The 9,482-nt window shown below is 34.5% G+C and overlaps 1 pseudogene; it reads right to left on the reverse strand.

Moving 5' to 3' along the window:
• Positions 1-270: 270 nt before the first annotated feature.
• On the reverse strand, positions 271-8,390 carry LOC122732113 (annotated as a pseudogene).
• Positions 8,391-9,482: the final 1,092 nt, after the last annotated feature.

Genomic DNA, 9,482 nt, shown 5'->3' on the forward strand with positions numbered 1-9,482 from the left:
CCAACACATAGTCATGCAAAGTAGGGGTTTACAGATGTGAAACATCTGAGCAAATACTATTCATCTGCCTTGGATAAACATCCAGTCCTAGTAAATAGACATGCTGGATCTTTTTTGTTAACCACAGATAAAAATTCTACAACCTACAGTCATCACAGACATCATCATTTTCAGTCAGTATACCAATTGCTATAGGTTAAGTCTAATTTAGAACTATTAAAGAACAACAACAATAAAGAACACGCCTAACAAGATCCATATAGGACTACATTAAGTGAATTGATAGCACTGGTTTAAAGGGACAGAAAGAGTTGACTTTCTGGAAGGGGACCCTAAGTTTTCTTCTGGTAGAAAAAATGTTAGATTAAAAGCCTGGATACCACCAAATGATTCAGGCAGGTCATACACTTTTTGACACTCATCCTTTTCTAAATCATACATCTGTACTATTTCTCCTGTCAAATGATTATTCTAAGAGTAACCAACCACCACATAGACCTTATCTTTGAACACAACAAGGCCAACATCACTCTATACTCTGGATATCATAGCAGTGATAAGAAATCTCTGGTCACGGACCAGCAGATAGTATTCACAGCTCAGAACACTATCATAATCACTGGTCCCTCTAAAATTTTTGTTCAATGGGACATATGTAGTGCAACTTTCTGGCAGTGGTCATGGGAGCCTTCTGAATCTATTTGTCTGTGTCTAGGTTAAAACATATGAACTCATTTTGGAAAATGGCATGAGTCATTCCTCCAAAATATACATCAACCTAAAATAAAAAACAAAAACAAAAGATATATATATATATATACACACATCAACCTTCAGTGATCATGAGGCCATACTAGGGTTTACTAATCTTGATCAAACAGTTCTACTCATTCTCCTTGGGACTGTATCATTCCAACGTGGCCAGTTTGCTGGCAGCATTTTGGCCAGTGATGGCATACAGGTGGCCCTTGTGGTCACTCAGGTGGAAAAAAATGGCTCTTTTCATTGAGCAGTGTAACCTGTGTCCAGCTATCAGAGAGAAACTCAAATTAGAAGACCACATCCACCCTGTTTTTGCTTTTGGTATCATAATTACTTAACCACCTAAGATGTAGAGGAAATGTCCAATGAAAGTGATGCCTGTTTATTAGCAAGGAGCATTCCTGGGAGTCAAAGATGCCCACCTGCACTTCTCATCAAACATCCTCAATTCCTTGCTGACCACCAGCTGTTATGTCAGAACCCCTTTAACATGGCCAGGTTGGTGCTTTCAGAGCAGATGCCAGTGATTGATAGGCTTTATGTAGGACGTCATTTGGTAATTGCTGGCCATGAGAAGCAGGCTTATGCAGTTGATAGCTATCCTGATTTCCACAGTCTGCACTTAGTTGATGAGGTCCTAGAGAGACAGGAACAGGAAGTGCATGGTCTTCCCATGCACAGTTCCTTGCAGTGACTTAGAAGTGTGTGGCCTTCCACAGTTACAGCTTACTGCTTTGCTTTAGGCTGTTGCTGGCCAGCACAATTTCAAGATACTAGAAGGACAGCTTCTACAACTGGGATAAAATATAATTTTAAGTTGAAAAGTGACATTTAAGAGAAATGTTCATAGTCACATGGACACCATTTTGATCATTTTCCAATTTGTTCCCATTTCCAATTTCTGTCCTCCTCAACCACAATAAATACATTCATTTATCCATTTGAGCTGAATACATGTGGGTCTTTCCTCAAAAAAACAAAAAAACCACTTTGTTTGTGCTCAAATCCCAACGCAGCTTTTGTAATATGCAATAATATTTCAGAGTGGTCTGATGCCTTTAATTTTTTGCATGGATTCAGACTAGAAATGTTAAATTGGAAGAAAGATAAAAAAACGTCAAAGATGGTATTTTCATGGCTGCTATAAAAATAAGCACTCTCCTTCAAAAGAAATAATTTTCATTTTTTAAATAAAATTTAACATTGTTTTTAAATGAATGAAGTACATTTAACTTTGAAATTAACTCAATAACTTTTAATTCATATAATGAAATAAAAATTAAAAAGCCAAAAACCAGAAGGAATTATAAAGTGGGGGTTATTCTCCCTAAACTTGTATATCAGCATTTTAATGGACTGTTAAACTTCCTTTAATGGCTTAATTTAAAGACTGTGATTTCTTTGTCATAGGTACTCATTCCATCTTACAGGTAACAGCAAACTCTATTTCTTCAAATAAAATATAATGAGTTGTGAAGTAATAATAATAAAAAGAATACCTAGTACCCAGCCTAAGTAATTGATTTTAAAAAGCAATTGGAAACATGAGACCTCTCACAATCTTTCACACCACATATCCAATAAGTTGAAAAATATTGGCAATACAAAATCTTTAACATTTTCCATATTTTCCCACCTCATTAAATATTATCCTAGGTCAGATGATTATAAATTCTTTCCTGTAACATTGGAGGAGGTTCCTAATTAATCTTCATGGCTCATGTAATTCATCCACCACAAAATTGCTAAACTGATATTCCTAGCCCACATATGACTAGCATACTTTAATTTAATAATTTTTAACCACTGCCCCCATTAATTTTAGAATCAACTAAAAACCGTTTTGCCACATAAAGTCCATCACAATCCATTTCCAATTTATTTCTAGGATTATCATACATTGTTTTCTTTAACACATTCTGGGGTCTAGCCAAATTGGACTTGTTTTTCTCAACATAAAACCTTTCATTTCATATGTTCATACTTTTGCACAAACTGTCTCACATTTCTGAAAAATATTCTTTTCTTACCTGAAACTTTTATATTCACACATCTCCTCCAAAGTTTAGCTCATATACCACCTCGTATTTTAGAACTTTTCTAGTCCTTACCACAGTTTCTCCCCATATATTCACATTGTATTTATTTTGTATTTAGAAGTATAAACATAGTTTTCAACATAATAATACCATATTCTTGAAGAAAGAGATTGGCTAGTTTTGGGGGGATTTTCCCCCCTTTCTATCTCCACAGCATAAAACAGAGCCTGTCATCTTGTAGGAACTTAATGAATGCTTAATTCATCACTTGGTTGTTTGAGGGAATCCTACATTTTAAAAGCATTTTCTCTACATCATATGAAGAAACTCATAAATATTGGTTCCAGTTCTCAAATGGCCTGAAAACATATCTCTTTCACATGACTGGTATTTTGAGAACTAAGAATAAATTTATTGGGGGCAGCTAGGTGGCACAGTTGAAAAAACACCAGGCCTGGATTCAGGAGGACCTGAGTTCAAATCCGGCCTCAGACACTTGACACTTACTAGCTGTGTGACCCTGGACAAGTCACTTAACCCTCATTGCCCCCCAAAACAACCAAACGACCAAATAAACTAACAAAAAAACCCAAGAATATATTTATTAATGCCTACTGAAAGAAACATTTTTTCATGCCTTTGTATTTTTATTTTTAAACAGGAACATTAAAAGGGGTAATATTTGTGCTAAATATTGATTATATTTCTAAAATAATTTTATATTTTAGTTATATTTCAATTTCTATTTAGTTCTACTTCTCCTATTGATCACTTTGTTTGACATCTCTACTGCTTAGCAATCTTGAATAATCTCTTGCAGTTCCATAGTTAGAAAGAAGGGGCCAAGGTAGAGCCAAGATTGAGGATTGGGAGTTGCCATCCAACTGAATTCTCTTACCATTCCCTTACAAACAACCTTAAAATAATTCCTCAATTAAAATTTTTGAGCAACACAACCAACAAAATGTCAGTGTAAGAAATTTTTTTTTGCTTAGAAAGATTAAGGGCTTGTTTTTCAGATGAGAAACTTAGAAGGTACACAAAATGTTTATACAACAATTTTTGTGGTTGCAAAGAATTGGAAATCAAGTGGACACTAATCAATCTGGGAATGTCTGAACAAGCCAGGGCTTAAAATTGTGATGGACTGCTATTGTGCTATTTAAAAAAAAAAATATGACAAGAGGCAAGGCTGGTAGTTTCAGACAAAATCTCTCAAGACCTGTGTGAACTGAAGAAAAGTGAACTGAGAAGAATCAGGATACAATAGTGTATAGTAATAGCAAAGTTGAAGTAGTGATAGTTGTGAAAGACCTTGCTACTGTGATTAAGTCCATCATACAAGATAATCCCAAATGACTCACTATTTAAAAATGCTATAGATGAGCTCTGGATGCAAATTGAAGTAAAGTTTTCTGGATTTTTTATTTTCTTTTTTTGTAAAAAAATATGGCTAATATGAAAATACATTTTGACTGATTTCATATGTATAATTGATATATTTCTTGCTTTCTTAGTGGGTAATGTGTGGGGAGGGATGTAGGCAGAGAAGTTGGAACACATAATTTAAAAACAAAACAAGGTGTAAAATAAAGAATAAATACAAATGTTTAAAATTGCAATAAAGTATTTTTTAGAAAAAAAAGGAAAAGAGTAGGATAATTTGGAATTTACCCTTTTAATTCTAAAGTAGGGTTTAGGTTTATTTATTGATAGTTTTTGTGTGTTCTTGAACTGCTTTACTGATCAGAAACTATTTTAGACAATATCTGTGAAATAATGCAAATATTTAAAGATCTATGCTATTAGTATATATACTGAAATTTGCTTAGTATAAACATCATTACTGTCATGAGGGGGAAAAACATACTTGGGATTGGAACGTGGAATAGTTATTGTACAATGAAAGTTGTGTGAAATCCACGTATCAGTGAATGAATTCCTTTTAGTTTATTCCTTGATATGTCCTTTGTAGTTAATTTGAACATTTATAATAGTCATAATCACATATTCACTCAAAGTTGTTGGGGTTAAAACAATACTCTATATGTCCTCTTTGTTCTGCTTATTTTGCTCTTCCCTATTTCATGCAATTCTATATATTCTCTTTTAGTATGATTGAGGTCAGCATTCCTTATAGTACAGTAGCATTCCATTACAATAATATACCACAATTATTTCAGCCATTGCCCAGTTAATGAGCATTGCCACAATTTCCAGTTCTTTGTCCCCACAAAGAGAGGGGCTATACATATTTTAGAAAACAGAAGTTCCTTGGATTTTTTCCTAATCATTTTTGGAAATAAACCAAGTTATGGTATTTCTGGTTCAATGGAGTATAGGCAGTTTAATAACTTTTGGGGAATAATTCCAGATTGCTCTCCAAAATGGTTGGATCAGTTCACAATTCCACTAACAATGAATTTGCGTTATAAGTTTTCCATATCCCCTCCAACATTTGTCACTTTCCCCTTTAATCATTTTATTTAGATATGTGTAAATGATATCTCAAGGTTATTTCCATTTGAATTTTTCTAATCAATAATTATTTAGAGTATTTTTCATATGCCTATGACTTATTTTGATTTCTTCATCAGAAAACTGACCTACCTTTTATTGTTTGTTTGTTTGTTTGCTATACCAAGGTAACAAATGCTATGTTTATTAGGTCTTTAAATTTGTAGAGTATTCAAATATATTAGCTAACAATGAACTAAGTAAAACCAATCACAAAATAAAGTAACACTAAAAAAATGAGGGAGGATTTTTTTTTTCAAAATAACAATAATGAGAACAATGTTCTTATGAAGGCAATGTTGACATTGCCAATTTTCATGTCCCTTAAAGAATGCCCATTGTGGAAAAACACTTTGGAAAAAAAATACTAACTCCCTAAATTTGAATACATTCTTCACTGTCCAATTCTTCTAGTGAACTGGGAGTGGGGAAATGGTCATTGTGATCATGTCCTCTTTCCCTCTTTTGGCCAAAGCTCAAGGCAATCATATCCATAACTATCCCAGCTCTGGTATTCACTCCCTCCTCTGAAATAGGCAAGATGGATTAACTTCAACTATGTCCGGGGCCAACAGGAAATGATTTTATCAATTACAGAATGATCCTTATAGATTCGACAAAATTCTTTGTTTATTTGGGATATGAGATATTCACCTGAGAAAATTTATAAAGGGTTTCCCCCCCCAATTTTCTGCTTACCTTCTGATCTTGGACACATTTCTTTTTATTTTTGTAAAAACTTTTTAAATTAATAGAATCAAAATTATCCATCTTACATCTCACTCTGCTATCTATTGTTTATTCTTAAATTGTTTGCCTATCCATAAGTCTGATAAGCAATACGTTCCATGTTCTTCAGATTTTCTTGTAATCCATACAGTATATATGTGTGTATATATACATATATATGTGTGTGTGTGTGTGTTTATGTGCATATGTATGTGTGTGTTTGTATATGTGTGTGTGTGATACCATTTTGATCCTATCTTGGTAAATGGTATAAATATTGAGCTATGACATATTTCTGACATACTGCTTTCCAGTTTTCCCAGCAATAATTTTTACTAAATAATGAACTTTAATCTCAAAATCCTCTTTAAATTTGTCAAATACAAGATTGCTATGCTTATTTGCTGCTGTAAATTGTGTCTACTCTCTTCCATTTATTTTTACCTTTTTGTTTCTTACCCAGTACCATATAGTTTTATAATTACTGCCTTATAATACATTTTAAGGTTTTGAAGGTGTTCTCAAGTGGAATTCACAGTCTAGCTTCTGAGAACAATACCTTCTTAAGGGCTAGCCAGGTGTGATTACAATCCAGTTAACTTGAAGTAGGCTAATCAGCAGTCAATAACTCTCACTTGATTAATCAATATAGATTAATCTCTAGGTAGGTCCTGCTAAATCCCATTATTTTATCACAACACTTAACTAGCTGTGTGACCCTGGTCAGGTCACTTAACCCTCATTGCCCTGCAATATATATATATATATATATATATGGGACTTGATCATTTATAATTAAAAAAGTAAACAAGGCACTGTAGTGAGTTATGTTTTTGAGATAACTAGGGTTTGAGTCAGGAAGAACTAAAATCAAGTGATAAGTCTGATACTTATCCACAATAAATGAATCAATTATTTTCTTCATTTCTTTCCTAGCCTTAATTGCTGAATGGGAATTGCCTCAAGCATTCTGAGACCTGGGAAAGACATTAACTTAAAAAGGCCAATATCTCTCACTGCTTCAGGTGCCATGTCCAGTCATCCTGATACATATCTTGCCACTGGACCCAAATGGCTCTGGAGGAGAGAGTGAGGCTGGCGATTTTGCAGATCCCTCCCTCATTTCCCTCTAATTCACTACAAGTGAAGACATCACCTCCTGATGTCATAGTCCTCTTTGAGAATGAAGGACAAACAACAACAACAGCAACAACATTTATGTTGAGTATGGAGCAATCACTTAATCTTTCTGAACTTCTGTTCCCTCATCCAGATACCTGGCATAATACCAGTAATACCTCTCACAGAAAGGTAAGTCTCAAAGAATATGCTGAATTATCAATACTTACAATAATTAAAATAATATGAAGATGTCTGTAACCATGGTCCTGACCAGATAAATAGTGTCTTAGATTCAACATCTCTGGGTTCAAATACACATTTTCTCACTTAGTCTTGATTTCATGTGGGGCAACTTCTCCTATTGAGGCCTCAGTTTCATCAGCCATAATATGAGGGCTTTAGATTAGATGAATTTTACAATCATTCTCATATTTAAATTCAATTTACAGTTAACAATTTGAAATTAAATTGTATTTAACTTTAGCAGTCTTGTCTTTGAAGTTTTATCAGCTCGAGAGACTTGTTGTGGAAATTCCCTCTATATATGTTAATCATTTTCCTTTATACCTAAAGAGGACCAAAATGACATCACTATTTTTGGTCAGTATACAGTGTGCTGACTGTGGCTAATGAGACCAATATGAGCCAAGAAGGTTCTAATAATATGTTGGGCAGAAATAGGGCATATATGTAAATGGATATATTGATAGGAAATTTTAGTCTTAAGATTGTAGACTGTGGCACAGAGACAATCAATAACTTGTGCAGGATCACACAAATAGTATATTTAAAAGACTTAAAAGCAGTTCTAAATTCTAAGGTCAACCTTGTAATGACTATGCCATGTTGTTTCTCTCTATCTGTCTGTCTGTATGTTTGTCTCTCTTTATCCCAGCTTTGTGATTTGCCCAGGCTCATACAGCAAGTAAGTGTCTGACGTTAGATCTGAAATCATATTCTCCTGACTCCAGGGCCAATGCTCTATCCACCACATCACCTACCTTCCCTGCAATACTGGCTTTTTATAAATTCAAAACATCTATAAAAAATATAACAAAGCCCTTGGAAATCCATTCAGGTCTTTTTTACCTTGTATCCCTCACAGTATCCTTTTGTAGAGAGCATCAAAGATAATCTAGTACCACTAGGCTGATAGATGAAAGCCATTATTGAGGAGACTTTTGTATCCTTATAACCTATAGGTCTCAGTGCCTGGCTCATGGTAGACATTTAGTAAACATTTGTTTAATATCAAATGAATGAATGAGACTCTAAAGATATTTTTCCATTCATAAATTATTACAAACTTTTGTTAATTAAAATTAAGCTAAACTCTACCTTGTGAAGAATTAATTGTTATTTGAGGTTTTTATGACCCCATCTTTTAGCTAGAATAAAAAAAAAAAAAATCAGTGCGTGCAGTTGCCTCTGGGGCTCCGCAAATGGCACGGTGCTCTACCCACTGGTTATAGCCATTGCCATGGTGCCGGCACCTCACATCATCACCACTCTCCGACGCCTACCTGGACCTGGCAAAATTATAATGATTGGAAGCCTAGTGAGGGCAGTCATGTGACTGTCAGAGTGGCCAGCCAATTGACTAGAGGCTGTGTGTGGTCAGCCTGGGGTCTGCTGGGAAGAATGGAGTTTTTCTGGCATTCTAACTTTAAGCTGGAAGGCAACAGGATGCTGCTGTGTGTTCTCAGCTGATTCCTGCATGGTGGTGTTGTTCAGGTTGTATCATTTCCCTTTCCCCATTTTATTTCCTTTCCCTTAATCCTACTGATCCTGTTTGTGTTTTTTTTTTTAAGTTTGTTCTTGTTAAATAAATCTGCTCTGTTTTGAGGGAGGCTGTCTGTCTCCTTCCTTGCCCCAATATTGTGGTGAGCTGCTTAGCTAACACTCCCCAATTAAAAATTGGTCCCCACAATCTTAATTACAAAGTAGAGTGTTGGGAATACATTATTCAGTTAATATGGGGTTACATATGCGATAAAAATTCTGGTATGTATATATCAACATAGGTGCATATATCATACATTGATGGCTAAAGGTATATTTAAAGGTGTTTAGTTTGTGTTTTAGTAATGCAAAATGATGCTAAACATATTGACAAGTATCCATATCAGGAAATTATTAACAATTATTTATACTTACTCCAATTTCCCCATGGATCTGTGAACTCATTTATGTGAGCTCTTCCTGCATTGACCTACATCATAACTCTGTCAAGAATAATCACCCACATCTTTTGTCCCACATCCTCATGTACATACTTGTTAAATGATTCAACTAATAGCATGGGAAGTAAAG

The sequence above is a fragment of the Dromiciops gliroides genome, chromosome 6 (assembly GCF_019393635.1).
Source record: "Dromiciops gliroides isolate mDroGli1 chromosome 6, mDroGli1.pri, whole genome shotgun sequence".
NCBI lineage: Eukaryota > Metazoa > Chordata > Mammalia > Microbiotheria > Microbiotheriidae > Dromiciops > Dromiciops gliroides.